At 43.3% G+C, this 17,797-nt stretch overlaps 1 non-coding gene across 1 annotated transcript; it reads left to right on the forward strand.

Annotated features, from left to right (window-relative positions):
• Positions 1-17,244: 17,244 nt before the first annotated feature.
• Positions 17,245-17,382, forward strand: LOC114816770. The gene has a single exon (XR_003764578.1). It is a non-coding gene; the product is annotated as a small nucleolar RNA SNORA7 (small nucleolar RNA).
• Positions 17,383-17,797: the final 415 nt, after the last annotated feature.

The following is a 17,797-nucleotide window of genomic DNA, read 5'->3' on the forward strand; positions in this document are numbered from 1 at the left end:
TCTGTGAGAGTAGCCATGAAAGCATATGAGAAATGAGGGTGCTGCAGGTCCAAAGTAAACAGCCCTATCTTCCTCATCTCTGTCTCTGCTCCTTCATCTCTCAACCAGAGGAGTTTGTGTCACTAGTTTAGAGATTCAGTAGGTAGAGTGTTCAACGAAGCACTTCTGGACTAAGCATAGAGAGCACTCTACTGGCAGACTTATCCACTAATAAAATCCTGCCTGAAGAAACCAATCAAAATAGGGGCAGGAGGGAAGGATTGTAAGCCAATGTTTTAATTGGAGGAATCTGAAAGGCCATTGTGAGATTTGCAGATTGGTACACCTATTATATACCCTTCCAGAATATAGTTTTAGTTCTCATGATCTTTGGTGGCTGAGAAGTGGCCATTTCTTCATTTTCTATCTTCTTGCAGCCCAGCCTGAATACACAGTGGAGAACACAGAACAGGTGTGCCTGTCTTACACCCTGGTGACAACTACCGGGATTTTTATATATCAATAGCTGTCTGTCTTTCAATCAACCAAGCCCTCTGTTCATTCCTAAATATTCTGCTGTTCATTCTCAAAGTCCCCCATAAAATTAAGTAATTTAAACCAAGTGCAGTCTGTGGAACCCCACTTCATCATGGGAAAGCTTCCCTTTATCTTTGACCTATTTCTGATCCAGTCTTTGCACAGCCTCACCACCAATGACACCTAGGTCTCTCCAGATAATAATAATAATAATAATAATAATGTTGGTATTTGTTAAGCGCTTACTATGTGCAGAGCACTGTTCTAAGCACTGGGGTAGACACAGGGGAATCAGGTTGTCCCACGTGGGGCTCACAGTCTTAATCCCCATTTTACAGATGAGGTAACTGAGGCCCAGAGAAGTTAAGTGACTTGCCCACAGTCACACAGTTGACAAGTGGCAGAGCTGGGATTAGAACTCATGATCTCTGACTCCAAAGCCCGTGCTCTTTCCACTGAGCCACACTGCTTCTCTAAGATGACACTGTCTCTACTGTTGCTTTTGTAGAGGGGGTGTCATCTTCACCGACTTGCCCAGACTCACTAGGAAAGGGGGAGGAGTCAGCTTCCTTCTCCCTCTCCAATGCCTCTTTCCACCCTTCCACCTCCCACATCGCTCATTTTCCCTTCCTTTGAAGCCTAAAGTATCTGCCTCTACCACCCACTCCAGATTGTAGTCACAGTCATCTACAAACCCCCACACCCCACATCCAAATTTTGGAACTACTCTGATTCCTCCCACATTCCTTCTTTCTTTCTCTATTCCCTAAGTTGACTCTTAAAACCTTCAATATCCACTTAGATGTTGCTGATGATCACTCTGCTGCCTGCTTCCTATCACTTTCATTCATTCATTCATTCATTCAATCATTTGTTGAACATTTATTATGTGCAGATAGTGTACTAAGCACTTGGGAGAGTACAATATAACAATAAACAGACACATTCCCTGCCCATAGCAAGCTTACAGTCTAGAGGAGGAGACAGACATAAATATAAATTAAAGAATTACAGATATCTACATAAGTGCTGTGGACCTGGCAGGGGAGATGAATAAAGGGAGCAAGTCATGGTGATGCAGAAAGGAGTAGGATATGAGGAAAAAAGGGCTTAGTTAAAGAAGGCCTGGTACCTCAACTCCACTGACTGCCTGCTCCACCCTACCTCGCCCACTCACTGATTTAGGCACACACTTGATCTCATGATCTCTAGTCACTGTACAATCTCTACCCTCACCAACTCTGAAATCCCTCTATCTGACCACAACTTCCTCACTTGCCTTCTCTCCCACACATCTACACCCCGCAAGTCTGTCATGTTTCCTGACAAAGATTTCCAATCTTTTGACCTAATCCAATTTTCTCAAGTCATCAGGACCCACTGTGGTTCTTTACTGAAGCTACTTTCCCTTAATGACAAAACTGATGCTGTAAACACAAACCTCTCTACTGAACTCAACTCACTTGCTCTCCTATCCTTTCATTCATCTTGTACCACTAACCCACAGCCCTTGATTACCTCCACAGTCCAATTCCTTCATTTCTGTTCATGAGCTTCAGAATGCTTCTGGCAGAAGTCCAGATACCAGGCCAACGTCAGACCCTTCAAGTTCATACTTGCCTTTTTAAATCTGTCCTCTTCTCTGTCCAGAAACATTATTTCTCCATCCTTATTGACTCCCATGCCAATTTCCCTGGCCACTTGTTTCAGATGTTTAACTGCCTCCTCAAACCACCTGTCCCTCCACCTTCCCCATCTCTTGCCCTAATGACAGGGCTAAGTACTTTATTGAGAAAATTGAAACCATAAGGCATGATCTCCCTAAAATTTCCCTTGCTCCTTTCCAAGCCCTCCCTCTTGCAGCCTTTTTTTCAACTTTCCCATCTTTCCCTTCAGTATCTCAAGAGGAGATCTCCTGCCTTCTCTACAAATCTGCCCCCTTCCACCTGCAACTCCAACCCCATCCATCACACCTTATGAAACCACTTGCCTCTTCCCTCTTCCCTCCCTAATGGCCATCTGCAACTGTTCACTCTCCAGTGATTTCTTCCCCTCTGCTTTCAAACTTGCTCATGTGTCCCCTAAGAAAAACCTCCCTTGAGCCCACAACTCCCCTCCAGCTATCACCTTATCTCCCTTCTGTCATTACTCTCCGAAGTCCTTGAACTAGTTATCACTCTCTGTCTACTGTTCATCTCCTTCAATTCTCTTCTTGACCTCCTCCAATCTGGTTTCCACCTCCTTCACTTCATAGAAACTGCCCTCTGAAAATTTCACAAATGATCTATTTCTTGACAAATCTAACAGACTTTACTGAAGCCTAATCCCCCTCAAATTCTCAGCTGCCTTAAACACTGTCGACCAGCCCCTTCTCCTGGAAATGTTGTCCAAATTTGTCTTCACTGACATTACTGTTTCCAGGTTCTCCTTCAATCACAGTAGCCTTTCATTTCCATTGCCTTTTGAGGCTTCTCCTCTGCCTCCCACCCTCTAACTGTGGGCGTGCCTCAAGGTTCAGTTCTGGGTCCCCTTCTCTTTTCCATCTACACCCACTGCCTTGGAAAACTCATTTGCTCCAATGGTTTTAACTACCATCTCTATGAGGATGATTTCTAAATCTACATCTACTGCCCTGGCCTCTCTCCTACTACAGGTCTCACATTTCCTCTTGCCTTTAGGGCATCTCTATTTGGATGTCCTGCTAAGAGCTAATAATAATAATAATAATTGTGATATTTGCTAAACACTATGTGCCAGGCACCATACTATTGCACTGGGGTAGATATAAGGTAATAGAGTTGGTCATAGTCCCAGCTCCATATTGGGCTCACAGTCTCAATCCTCATTTTGCACATGAGGTAACTGAGGCACAGAGAAGTGAAGTGACTTATCAGAGGTAGCACAGCAGACAAGTGGCAGAGACAGAATTAGAATCCAGGTCCTTAACCCGAGGCCTATGCTCTATCCACTTGACCATGCTGCTTCCCAAGAGCTCAAACTTAAAATGTCCAAAACAGAACCTATTTTCTTCCCACCCAAACCCTGTCCACCCCCTGACTTTCCTGGCACTAGAGAGAGTACCACAATCCTTCCTGTCTCACAAGCCCATATCCTTGGCGTTATCCTTCATTCAAGGCACATATTTGATCTGTTGCTAAATCCTGTCAGTTCAACCTTGACAGCTTTGCTAAAATCCACCTTTTCCTCTCCTTCCCCAACCATATTAATCCAAAGACTTCCTATCTCAACCTGATTACTGTATCAGCCTCCTTGCTGGACTCCCTGCCTCCTGTTTCTGCCTATTCCAAGAGATTCTTCACTCTGGGGACCGAATCTTTTTTCTACAAAAACCAGACCTCTGTGACCTGACAACATACTTTTTGGTGTGGTCACCCTAAAATACCCTCTGGTCTCCTATGTCCCCTTCCTTCTTCAGCCCCCTCTTCAAGTCGACTATCCTTCTCAGCAGTATCTCAAGAGATCTCTTGCTTTCTCTTAAATTCTTTTCCCTCCACCTGTGCTTCTGATCATATCCCTTTTCACCTTGTCAAAGCAATTACTTCCTTCCCTTCTTTCCCCTCTGATCTTCTTCAACCACTCACTTTCCAAGTGCTCCTTCTCCACTGCTTTCAAGAATGCTCATGTATTCCCATCCTAAAATTAAAATCCTCCTTTGACCACACTGCTCCCTCCAGTTATCTCCTCATCTCCTTTCTACCATTCCTGCACCCTCCATTTATCACCCCATTTCCCTCCTACCATTTATCTCCAAACTCCTTGAGCAAATTGCTTTTCTATTTTATAACTATCTTCTCAATCCCTTGCATTCTTTCTTCCACTCCAGTTTCCCACACATTTCACAGAAATGGCTCTCTTTAAGGTCACAGATACTTTATGACATTTATTTATATTAATGTCTGTTGCCAGCTCTGTAAGCTTGTTGTGGGCAGGCAACATAACTATCAACTCTTTTATATTGTACTTTCCCAAGGGCTTAGTACAATGTTCTGTTCATAGTAAACACTCAATAAATACAATTAATTGACTGATTAATCTGACTGTCTACCACTCTCCTCACATTCAAAATCCTCTTCAAGTAACATATCCTCCAAAAGACCTTTCCAGACTAAACCCTTTATTTCCCTATTCACCTGGAACTCTGCAAGGACTGTGAATTTAGCTGTGTACACCTTAGGAACTTTGATAATCACTCCCACTCCACAATACTTATGTATATATTCTAATACTCTAATATTTCCCCTATCTCTCATCTACTTTAACAACTATCTCCCTCTGAAGTATGTACTAAGTGCTTGCGAGAGTACAGTATACCAGGGTTGGTAGACCTGCTCCCTGCCAACCTGGAGCTTATAGTCCAGAGGCAGAGGCAGATGTTAATATGAGTAAATAAATTATGGATATGTACATAAGTGCTGTGGAGCTGAGGGAGGGATAAATAAAGACTACAAATCTAAGTGCAAGGTAGCCCAGAAGGGAATGTGAGAAAAGGAAGTGAGGGCTTAGTCAGGGAAGGCCGCTCAGAGGAGATGAGCCTTTGGTAAGGCTTTGAAGGTGGGGAGAGTGATCGTCCGCTAGATAAGAAGACAAGGGAGTTCCAGGCCAGAGGCAGGATGTTGGCAAGAGGTCACTGGTGAGATAGACAAGATTCAGGGAGTAGGTTGGCATTAGAGGAGCAAGGTTTGTGGCCTGGGTTGTAGTTAGGAAAGTATCAAGAATTCTGCTTAGAATTCCTTAACTCCCATTCTCTCCTGGACCCCCTCTAATCTGGCTTCCGTCCCCTCCACTCTACCAAGACTGCTCTCTCTAAGGTCGCCCATGACCTCCTCTTGCCAAATCCAGGGGCTCCTACTCCATTCTAATCCTCCTTGACCTCTCAGCTGCCTTTGACACGGTCGCCGATCACCTTCTCCTCCACACCTTATCTCACCTTGGCTTCACGGACTCCGTCCTCTCCTGGTTCTCCTCTTATCTGTCTGGCCAGTCATTCTCGGTCTCCTTCGCAGGCGCCTCCTCCCCCTCCCAACCCTTAACTGTTGGAGTTCCTCAAGGGTCAGTTCTTGGCCCTCTTCTCTTCTCCATTTACACTCACTCCCTTGGTGAACTCATCCGCTCTCACGACTTCAACTACCATCTCTATGCAGATGACATGCAGATCTACACCTCTGGCCCTGTCCTCTCCCCCTCCCTTCAGGCTCGCATCTCCTCCTGCCTCCAGGACGTCTCCACCTGGATGTCTGCCCTCCACCTAAAACTCAACTTGACCAAAACTGAGCTCCTCATCTTCCCTCCCAAGCCCAGTCTTCTCCCAAACTTCTCTATCACCATGGATGGTACGACCATCCTTCCCGTCTCTCAGGCCCGCAACCTCGGTGTCATCTTCGACTCGTCTCTCTCGTTCACCCCACACATCCGATCTGTTACCAAGACCTGCCGCTCTCACCTATATAATATCGCCAAGATTCGCCCTTTCCTCTCCTCCCAAATGGCTACCTTACTGCTATAGGCTCTTGTTATATCCCGGCTAGACTACTGTGGCAGCCTTCTCTCTGATCTCCCTTCCTCCTCTCTCTCCCTGCTCCAGTCTATTCTTCACTCCGCTGCCTGGCTCATCTTCCTGCAGAAACGTTCTGGGCATGTCACTCCCCTTCTTAAAAACCTCCAGTGGTTGCCTTTCAACCTCCACTCAAAACAAAAACTCCTCACTCTAGGCTTCAAGGCTCTCCATCACCTTGCCTCTTCCTACCTCTCCTCCCTTCTCTCTTTCTACTGCCCACCCCGCACTCTCTGCTCCTCTGCTGCCCACCTCCTCACCGTTCCTCGGTCTCGCCTATCCCGCCGTCGACCCCTGGGCCACGTCCTCCCACGGTCCTGGAATGCCCTCCCTCCTCACCTCCGACAATCTAATTCTCTTCCCCTCTTCAAATCCCTACTTAAAACTCACCTTCTCCAACAGGCCTTCCCAGACTGAGCTCCCCTCTTTTTTCCCTCTGCTCTCTCTACCGCCCCCCCCTTCACCTCTCTGCAGCTAAACCCTCTTCTCCCCCCTTTTCCCCCTCTCCTGTCCCACGCCCTCAACACTGTACTCGTCCGCTCAACTGTATATATCTTCAGCACCCTATTTATTTTGTTTAATGAGATGTACATAACCCTGATTCTATTTATTTGCCATTGTTTTTATGAGATGTTCTTCCCCTTGACTCTTTTTATTGCCATTGTTCTTGTCTGCCTGTCTCCCCTGATTAGACTGTAAGCCCGTCAAAGGGCAAGGACTGTCTTTATCTGTTGCCAATTTGTACATTCCAAGCGCTTAGTACAGTGCTCTGCACATAGTAAGCGCTCAATAAATACTACTGAATGACTGAATCAAGGTAAGAAGGCAGGGAAAAGGTGATTGATGCTTTAAAGCTGATGGTAAGGAGTTTCTGTTTGAAGCAGAGGTGTATGGACAACCACTGGAGTTTCTTGGAGAATGGAGAAAATGGACTGAATATTTTTGTAGAAAAATGATCCGGGCTGCGGAGTGAAGTATGGATTGAGTGGGGAGAAACATGAGGTAATGAGGTCAGCAAGGAGGCTGATACAATTATTAAAGCAGAATTGGATAAATGATTGGATTAACGTGGTAGCAGTTTGGATGGAGAGAAAAGCGTGGACTTTAGTAATGTTGTGAAAGTTGAACTGAGAGGATTTAGTGCCAGATTGACTATGTGGGTTGAATGTTAAAGATGTGTCAGGGATAATATGAATCAATCCCTTGATCACTTTCTCATAGCCCACCCGGGAGCACCATTTTTTAAGGTTTCAAGGCTATGAAAATATCTCCCAGGATGGTTAAATATTTACAAATGAATGAGACAAAGACTTTGGTGATGTTGTCTACAATAACTGATCTGCTGAAATTCCTGGGAGAGGAGGCAGAGATCAATTCTTGGTCCTGGCCTACATTTCCAAATGATCACAGCTGAAGTAACTGAACAGATTCAATTCTAAATTGTTGGATGGGATAAGGGTGAAAGACTATAGCAAAATCCAAATTTTTCAAATAAACCAACTAAATATTTAAATGTTTTCACCTTACAAACAAGCTTCTTCTGGAACACAAAAAAAGAGTTGTCTCTTCAACAAAGTGATAAAGAGTGTTTACCCATGCACATAGAAAAGTCTTCCCTATAGGAGACAGTCAGTGAACTGGTTTGGCCTCACTTCTCAACCTTTTAGAAGTTTCCACCCCTAAATTTCTGGGAGAGCTTTTGATTTCTGGTAGATGTAATTTCCTAGGGAAGAATCCCCACTTCCTATTTCCCATTGCCCTCCTTCTTTTAGCTTTGAAGGCAAAAAGAGTCTGTGTGCTTTTACTTTCCAGCCCTGCCAATGAGAGCCATACTTGAGGATATAACAGATGATCTGGAATCTAGTGTCAGAGTACAATTACTTTTTAACAGATACTTTATTTCAGTAACTGAATGCAGTATTAGAAGTACCAGAATTATGTGAATAGGAATTCCTATTCTTCAATGACTATCTCTAGAAACAACATGTCCAAATTATTAGGAACTCTTTCTAGGACAGCAAAATGCTATGACCTAATAGTCTAAAGAAGAGCAAAGTTATGCATTCCTGAGGCTTTGTGACAGAGGGGTGAGGCCTGGGCTGCTTCCACCATGGAGCCAACTCAGGTCACTGAGCCCCATCCTCCTGTCCATTTTTACCCCTCTCAATGCCCCCTTCCCTCACCTGCCCTGGGTACCACAGGATTCCACGTGCAGAGCTCAGGTTACCATTGTGGGGGTAGGTAAGGCTGTCCTGGGTCTGGGCCACAGGAATAATTAAGGCCAGGTGCACACCCCAGCCAGAAAGCTCGGGTGGCCATGGAACTGGTGTCCCCTTCTCCCTCTCCCCTGGAAATTGGAGCCCTGTTTCTAGCCTCTTTCACTTTCTTCTCCCTACCCCATGATTTCTGGAGTTGGGCAGTGAGTAGAGTTTGGACTCACCCTCATCCATGCCTCTTTTCCCTCTCCAACTCCCCAATACTCAACCCCACAGTGTTGGGGACCCAGGTTCTGCCCCCCTGCCCTCTGTACTCTGGTAGGGGGCCTACTCTCTTGCCTCACCTCCACACAGCATTCATGTTCTGGATCCCAGCCACATGGCTAGCAGGGAATCCAGGATGGTGAGTCCTAATGTGCCCTGCCAGGAGGAGCAGACACTGGTGGAGAAAACCTATTATTGGCTGAGAGAACAGATTGACAGCCGAACAATCCATGGAAGATCATGGAGGATTTGTGCCAGTGTGACTGTCTTGTGGAGGGATTGGATAAATAGACAATAAAGAGAAGCAGCGTGGCTCACTGGAAAGAGCATGGGCTTGGGAGTCAGAGCTCATGGGTTCTAATCCAGGCTCTGCCACTTATCAGCTCTGTAACTTTGGGCAAGTCACTTAACTTCTCTGTGCCTCAGTTACCTCATCTATAAAATAGGGATCGAGAGTGTGAGTTCCATGTGGGACAACCTTGCATCCTCCCATCGCTTAGAAACGTGCTTTGCACATAGTAAATGCTTAACAAATACCATCATAATTATTATTATTATTTTTACAAAAATCTCTAAAAGGCCAGGTATACTGGAAACTTGGGCTCAATGTCTGGACAGGCAGACATTATAAAGGCATCTGGACTGCACCAAGCTATTTAGCGGTTTTCTATGTTACACTCCTAAGGGGAGTAGTAAAATGTAGCAACCTATGGCCACTTAACTCTATATACCCACAAGGAACAATCTCATTTGAAGAACTATCACTCACCATATGAAGAATAACTGCAGTTTCCATTCTTCTAAATGAATGTGAAACTTGAACTTTCCATAGATGTGATGCCACATCTAACCTCTCAATAAGCAGTTCCAGGCATTAATGCCACACCTGCCATTCTTGACATGAATTGGAAAAAATATGAAGTGGTTACTTGTGTGGAGTGCAGTACTAAATGCTGAGAGAGAATACACAGATAGGAATTATTTGTGGCTCTTATACCTCAAAGAATTTACAATCTAAGAATGAGGACAAACATCTCAAGTTCTAGGAAGCAGTCATTCTACCAGGAGTGAAGCAATGCACATCACAGCAAATTTTTCTCTTTGGGATATGTGAGGGGAGTGTCTGACAGAGGATATGCAAATAGTCATTCTACGTTACATAAAGATGTCAACTAAAATGCGAAAACCATGAACAAGCTAGATGTGGAGGAGACAGCAGCACAAGACTTATCATCCTGTAAAGCACAAATTGGAAATGGGGTGATCTTTAATAATAATAATGTTGTTATTTGTTAAGCACTTACTATGTGCAGAGCACTGCGCTTAGAACAGTTAATCCCCATTTCACAGATTAGGTAACTGAGGCAGAGAAGTGAAGTGACTTGACCACAGTCACACAGCTGACAAGTGGCAGAGCTGGGAGTCGAACTCATGATCTCTGACTCCGAAGCCCAGGCTCTTTCCACTGAGCCACGCTGCTTCCCTTAGCCATGCTGCTTCCCCTAAAAACTTAGAGACGATTGTGAGAAAAAGAGAAATAATAGCAGTCAGGCACATTGTGTAGCAAATAGGCTAAAGCAGAAGGTAAAAATCTTCTTATTTAAATGATAGATTGGATTGTCATTCTTTTGACTCATCAGCCACACAGTAGTTAGTAATAATAGTGTTTGTTAAAGTGTGCACTTGGAAAGAGTACCCAGGTGGAAATTGAGAAGTAGTGTGGCCTAATGGATAGAGCCTGAGCCTAGGAGTAAGATGAACCTGGATTCTAGTCCTGGATCTGCCCCTTGTCTGCTGTGTGACCTTAGGCAGCCCACTTTAGTTATCTGTGCCTCAGTTACATCATCTGTAAAATGGAGATTTAGACTGAGAAGTCCATCTGGGACAAGTTATTACCTTGTAACTGCCCCTGAGCTTAGAATAGTGCCTAGCACATTGTAAGGGCTTAACAAGTACCATAAAAAAAAGAATTAGACACAGACCTTGTCCCTTGAGAAGCTCACAATCTACAAAGGTAGGTTTGGAGGAGGACTGGAAACAGAGTCATCAGGAGTAAGGGAATAATCAAACTTTTAAATAGTCTAAGAGACTAAGACACAAAATACACAAATGTCAGTAGAGAGCTGTGTCTAGAGGAACGGAATGACAGGCTTCTTGTGACTCAGAGTATAACTGTAACCACAGCAATGACTCCTGCAGGATATATGAGACTTCATGCTACAGGTGCTCTTCTCTTTCTCACTGAGGCAATAGAAAAAAGAACAGAATGAGGTTTCCTTGATGGTGCAGTGTGGAGTTCCCAAGAAGATAGCTTGGATGTCACACAGAGCATATTGGGATCAGGGGTCCCGGGAGGAAGGGGGAGAAAGCAGTTCCCTTGGCCAGGGCAAGGAGGGCTTAGAGTGCGTAGGAAGGAGAGACTGCTTTTACCAGATGTTCCTTTCAGTCAAGATGAAGAAGGTCTGAGAAAGCTCTGCAGAAGCTTTTATTCTTGGCCCAGCATGCCAGAGGCAGGGCCCTGGGTGGCAGATTGGGAAGCCAGTTTGCTCGGCAATGGTGTTTGGGACCAAGAGAGGTGAGGGAGGTGAAAGTGAAGACACCAGATGTTCTGCTCAGCTGCAGTGATGATCAAAGCTCAGCTGTAGTGTATGCTTAATTTGGAACCATTTTTAAAGATGTGTAAATATAAAGCAATAATATCAGAAAGAACTATGCTTTGTATGGGTGCGAGAGATGGAAAGAAGTCTATGAGAAGGGAACAGTAGAGTCTTATCGAGTTTTGTTTCAAATTTGATACTCTAATCCTCTATTGCTAACCTACTCACTGTATCTTGATCTCGTCCTTCTTGTCACCAACAGCATGGCCAAGTGGATAGAGGACAGGCCTGGGAATCGGAAGGTCAGGCTTCTAATCCCGGCCCCGCCACAAGTCACTTCATTTCTCTGTACCTCAGTTACCTCTTCTGTAAAATGGGGATTAAGACTGTGACCTCCATGTGGGATAGGGACTGTGTCCAATCCAATCATTTTATATCTACCCCAGTGCTTAGTACAGTGCCTGGAACCTAGTAAGTGCTTAACAAATGCTACAATTATCCTTACTGAAGGCACATCTCTAGTGATGCCATATACAATGATTGGGAAAGTCAGGGGACTTTGGGTGGGAAGATAAGGAATTCCATTTTGGATCTGTTAAGTTTGAGGAGTTAGTAGGACATCCAAGTAGAGATGTGTTGAAGACAGAAGGAAATATGATACTGCAGAGAGGGAGAGAGATCAGGGCTGGAGATGTAGATTTGGGAATCATCCACATAGAGGTGGTAGTTGAAACAATGGGAGAGAATGAATTCTCCAAGGGAATGAGTGTAGATTGGGAATAGAAGGGAACCCAGATATGAACATGGAGGGATCCCAAAGTTAGGGGGTGGGAGGAAGAGGAGGAGCCCATGAAAGAGACTGAAAGTGAGTGGCCAGGGAGATAGAAGGAGAACTAGGGGAGGACAGTGAGTGAAGCCAAGTATGTATAATTTTACCAGGAGAAGGGGGTGGTTGAGAGTGTCGAAGGCAGCTGAGAGGTTGAGGAGGATTAGAATGGAGCAGAAACCATTGAATTTGGCAAGAATAGATCATTTGTGACCTTTGACAGGGAGTTTCTGTAGAATGAAGGGGAGAGAAGCCAGAATGGAAGGTGTCCAAGAGAAAATTGGAAGAGAGGAACTGGAGGCAACAGGTGTAGACAACTTCCTCAGTGTCATTTGGGGAAAGCCAGTTTTCAGTGATGGTGAGGAGCTGCAGTGAATGGATCAGAAATAGTTCAAAGATGAAGAGAAGTTTTCCCATGTTGGAGTGGAGTTTCCACAGAATACATTTAGCTGTGGCTGTGAGGGGTGAATGGTGGGAGGGGACAGAATGAGGGATGGAGAGGAGTTGAATCAGAGTGAGCTGATGGTGGCTGGCACCTCTGGGGAGGGGGATGAAGGGCAATGCTGGGAAAGGATAACAGAAATGGGGTGGGGGAGGAGAGGAAGGAGGAGGGGTGCTTGGGAAGGGAGTACAGGGAAGGGCTGATTAGAGGGAGAGGTTTGAGTATTGAGGTGACATGGTGAGGTCAGAGAAATTTAAGAGTTGTAGGTGAAGTTATCAACAGCAATAACTACTTAATCTTGCAGTTTCCTGAGTAAATTGTTGAATTATACACAGGTCCTTGGGTCCTTGAGAGTGAAGAGGTGAGTGTTACTGAGTAAACAGAGAGCTGGTTTGATGTAAAGGCCAGCAGCTGTTGATATGCAAAAATCCAGGTAGTTGCCTACACTGTGGCCACACCTGTTCTCTCCCCTCCACTATGGATACAGGTCTGGTTGCAGGGAGCGGGAAAATGAAGGAATGGTTGCTTCTTTAGAATCTGTATGATCTGCTGGCCATTTATATCAGTCAGTCAATCAATCATATTTTTTGAGTGCGTACTATGTGCAGAGCACTGTACTAAGCTCTTGGGAGAGTACAATATAACAATATAATAGACACATTCCCTGCCCACAATGAACTTACAATCTAGAGAGGAGACAGACATTAATATACATAAAATAAATTACAGGAATGTACATAAGTGCTGTGGGGCTGGGAGGGGGAATGAATAAACGGAACAGTCTGGGTGACACAGAAGGGAGTGGAAGAAAAAGAAAAGAGGGATGCGTCAGGCTTAGTCATTGAGTGTAGTATCTGTGTTCTGCACTTTGTAGCAGAACAGGGAGATGACTTTCCCATGATAATCTTTTATTGTGTGTATGGTGTGCCAGATGTAGGTTTATGCATGATTTCAGTTTTCTTCAGAGTGAAACTGTAAGGTGTTTTAAAAGAATGTGCACAGTTCCTTGTATATGTCCATCTAGTGTACAGCCTTGGGGATCACTGTCTTGGAGACTTTTGATGATCAGTCAGTTAATGGTATTCACTGAGCACTGTCTGGGTGCAGAACACTGAATTAAGCATTTGGGAAAGTATAATGCTATAGAGTTGGTGGGCATGATCCCTGCCCACAAGAAGCTTACAATCAGGGATGGACTTTGTGACTTTGATGATGCTCATAGCTTGTTGAATTGGAAGACTTTCTGCATAGGTTGGATATGCATTTTGTCTTCAACTTGCAATTTCGCCAATGAAATTCAGGTGGTGCCCAAATGACTAGATTATTTAATGTTACTTGAAGAACTCTGACTAGATTCCCAGTGAAATCCTTCCACTTTCCTTTTGAAGATGGCGATTATCTAGGCATCTTTGAACTCTTGTGACTTTTGCTCAGGATTCCATATGTTGAGGAAAAGTTCCTGTGGATGTCTAAGGATTAGCTGTGTTTGGTTACATGACTTCCATCCAATGTCATTTCAAAGATTCTTTGATCCTTCATATCCAACCATTTAGAGAAAACTCATACTCAGCTTGCCCCACTAAAGCTAGAGATTTTGGGATTCTGCTAACAAGTAAAAATGCATGCAGGCATTTAAAGCTAATTAATAAGGAACATGTTCACTTTACATAAAATCAATTTTTTAAAAAAGAATTCTCTTGTGAACTTTTTCTGTGTGTTATAAGTTACATCATGCCTCTTTCCACTTTCCTTAAAGTGATAATGAAATCAGTAATAATCACCCATCAGAATTTGAGGAATTTACTTCCACAATTGAGGACTGGAACAGATTAGCCTCAGTGTAAATTCCTTGATAAGACTTTCCACACTTTCTGATATTTGTCTTTTTGACATTTAAATACATATTGCATGACGGTGAAGAGCAAATGGCTTTAGCAAATAATTCTTTGTTAATCCTATCAGTATTAGGTAGAAACTAAAAATTATATTCTGGTCAAATAAGGTGAAGAATCTGAGGCTTGTGAATGACTTTCTTTCAAGGCGATCATCGGATGAAAGCATTTGTACTGCTAATAGATTTAAAATGTATATTTTTAATTACAGTCTCTATCATCTAAATTTGTGATAAATACTCTAAAATGAAGGTTCTTAGAGTAAGAGAGAATTTTCTGGCACACAGTTTCATTTTTCTAGGAGTTCACTGTGGTCTGATGATTTTAGAGGGATTTTGTGCATTGAGGATATAAATGAATATGTATATGTATTTGGAGAGAGAGGAGAGACAAGGAAAAAGAGAGCAAGAAAGCAAGAAAGCAAAAGGGAGACAGGGAGAAAAATGATTTTATGTTTATCAAGAAATTGAAATCAAACTAGAAAAGGATGCTAATTCAGTAATTTATTGTTTCTTGACTATAAATTTCTACATTCATTAAGTGGATTTTACAAATCTATTAATTTTACATGTTGTAATTCAAATTAATGATTCATTAAGCATCATACCATTATTATTTGATTTTACACATTTTGAAAGTAATTAACATGTAATCAGGATTCTTAATTTACATTCCAAATTTTAAAAGGCATATTATCACTTGTCAGAATTCATTAAATGTCATTCACTTAATTCTTATTCAGAACTTTTTAAGGTTCAGAAGAATAGAGGATTAGGGGAAAACACCGAAAAATTAAGTAACTGTGAGGAAGACATTTTTCTTCAGGGGCAGCGTTCCATTATATTCTAGGATTTAATGGTGAAGGTTGCTGATGACTGGTTCTCCACTTCCTCAGAGTTACAAGGAAGAAGAAATGAAAAATTGATATAAATAGTCCCAGGAGAGTCTGTTAGGCAATTAGGTGTTGAAATCCTAGAGTGAGCTAAAAAGGGAAATTGTGACCTCCATTTCTGAAGATTTTTAAGAAAAACATAGACAACCATTTACCTTGGAGGGCTGTCATTCGATGACAGGAGTCAGCACTTTGACCTTGGTAGCCTCTTGAGGTCTTTTCCAACTCTATTCTTCTATGATTCCCATGCGACATATATGACATATTCGCACTGACATATAGTGAACATTTTACACTAATGCTTATGAAATCCTAAATATTTCAAGGTCTTTTGCAAGTTCTTAAGTAGTAAACACATACTGAGCATGATATAGCAATTAAGTATTCCTAATTTGTTTCTTAGCTTCAAAATGAAAGATTGTATTTTGGCTCTGATTGTGCAGTAAAAATAGATGGAAGCTTAAAACCAGGCTTTCATGGCTTTTGCTGAGAGTTTTGGCGCTTCCAACACTCTAAACATAGAAAGAACAATAAAATGGAAAACGATTTTGTTTATGAGAAATTTTATGAGAGGAAAACATCGATGAGCCTATTAGAGCCAAAATAATTTGGTCTTAATATCTTGAAACATATAGCCTTACATTTGAAGCTCTAGCTCATAGCAAATACAAAAAAAAAATGATTAGGCTCAAAATGATTTCACTGTAAGTGCCATGCCAAAGGGGAGAGACTTCTCAAAGAACTGACACAGCCCCATAGCTGTATGGGATGGTGAGGAAGCTCTAGTTGGCTTATCTGCCTCTTGGAGCCTAAAAGGGCCTGATGGTGGAGCTGAGCTCTTGGTTCCCCACATTTCCCCCTGTCGGCAAGAAGCAGGAGGGTAACATTTCTACCACTATTTTCATTCTCACAGGGCCAATAATAATAATAATAATGTTGGTATTTGTTAAGCGCTTACTATGTGCCGAGCACTGTTCTAAGCGCTGGGGTAGACAGAGGGGAATCAGGTTGTCCCACGAGGGGCTCTTAATCCTCATTTTACAGTTGAGGTAACTGAGGCACCGAGAAGTTAAGTGACTCGCCCAAAGTCACACAGCTGACAAGCGTCCGAGCCGGGATTCGAACCCATGACCTCTGACTCCAAAGCCCGGGCTCTTTCCACTGAGCCACGCTGCTTCTCTACCAGGGAGAGAGAGTCCTTGTGCCTCCCCAGCCTCACAGTCCCATGGGGGCAAACTGCCTACCTACCCTGGCCCCTGGCAGCCAGAGGAGTTCTCCAAATGAGGTAGGGTTGGAGATAAATCCTTCAATTCTTATACTGAATCTGTTACTGAATCCTTGGGGTATTCTTCTTACCCATACATGTTGTATGGGTCTGCTCTTTTCTCCCCACCCAAATTACTCCCACCCTGATTCATGCTCTTGTAATACTGCAGCTAGACTATTGCTCATAGTACTCACTAGTCTCCCTGTATCCAGCCTCTCCATCTTTTAATTACTACTACACATTGTTACAGAAGTGACAGCATCTTGAAACTGGCCAGATACACATGCACACATGTGTTTGTCTACATATAAGATGTGACTTCAAGACTGAATAAAACAGAAGACTGTACCGGCCTACACTTGGGAAACACTACAAAGAACCAGATTTTGCTACCTAGAAATTCCACCATCCATTCATATATGTAGTCAAAGAGGGATAAACAAAATTTTAAAAGCCTATATGTTTTTGGGAGATTGCAAGTTAAACTTTGATGACAATGAGACGTCAAGGTCCATTCCAAGTTGAAGATCTGTTGAATTGTGTTGATGTCTAACTTTCACAGTCATCAATCATCAGTGGTAGTTATTGAGCAATGCCTTTGCACAGAGCATGGTACCAAGTACTTGGGAGAGTAGAATACAGCAGTGTTGGCAGACAAGTTCTCTGCCCACAGTGAGCTTACAGACTAGTAGGGAAGACAGGCATTACTATAACTAAATGATTTATATTATGTAATTTTTTAGATATGTATGTAAGTGCTCTCCTCTCAGGGTCGTTCCTGGAGAGTTTCCAGTAGTCTACAAGTTTCGGCTATGGGAGGGAGAGTCAAGCAGATGCCTACCCATTCCATTCCTGGCTTGTGCAGTGGCCAGCAGATGAAAGGCAATCTGCTACAAGACAAAACTCACCTGTGCTGGGCAGCAGTGGCACGGAAGAGATTCGAAGGTGGAGACTCAAGTTTACTGTATGGAAGGAGGCAATGATAACCACTTCCATATTTTTACCAGGCAAACTCTATGGATATGTTATCAGAACAATTGCAGATGGAGAGCAAGGCATTCTGGAAGAAATGTGTCTGTCGTGTCTCTCTGGGTTGGAAATGACTCAGCAGCATAAGACAAAGCAAGACATTAAGTGTTGTCAGGTTGAGGATGGGCTGAGTACCAAACACCCAAATGTCACAGATCCAAGTGCATAGATAATGTAGAAGGAGACATTTACCTGCTAAAAAAGACAGATCCAGCTGCATAAGGAATATCACCGGTTCCACCTATGAACCACACTCAACATCAAAGGACAGGAGAAGATTACAA

Source organism: Ornithorhynchus anatinus, chromosome 14 (assembly GCF_004115215.2).
Source record: "Ornithorhynchus anatinus isolate Pmale09 chromosome 14, mOrnAna1.pri.v4, whole genome shotgun sequence".
NCBI classification, from domain to species: domain Eukaryota; kingdom Metazoa; phylum Chordata; class Mammalia; order Monotremata; family Ornithorhynchidae; genus Ornithorhynchus; species Ornithorhynchus anatinus.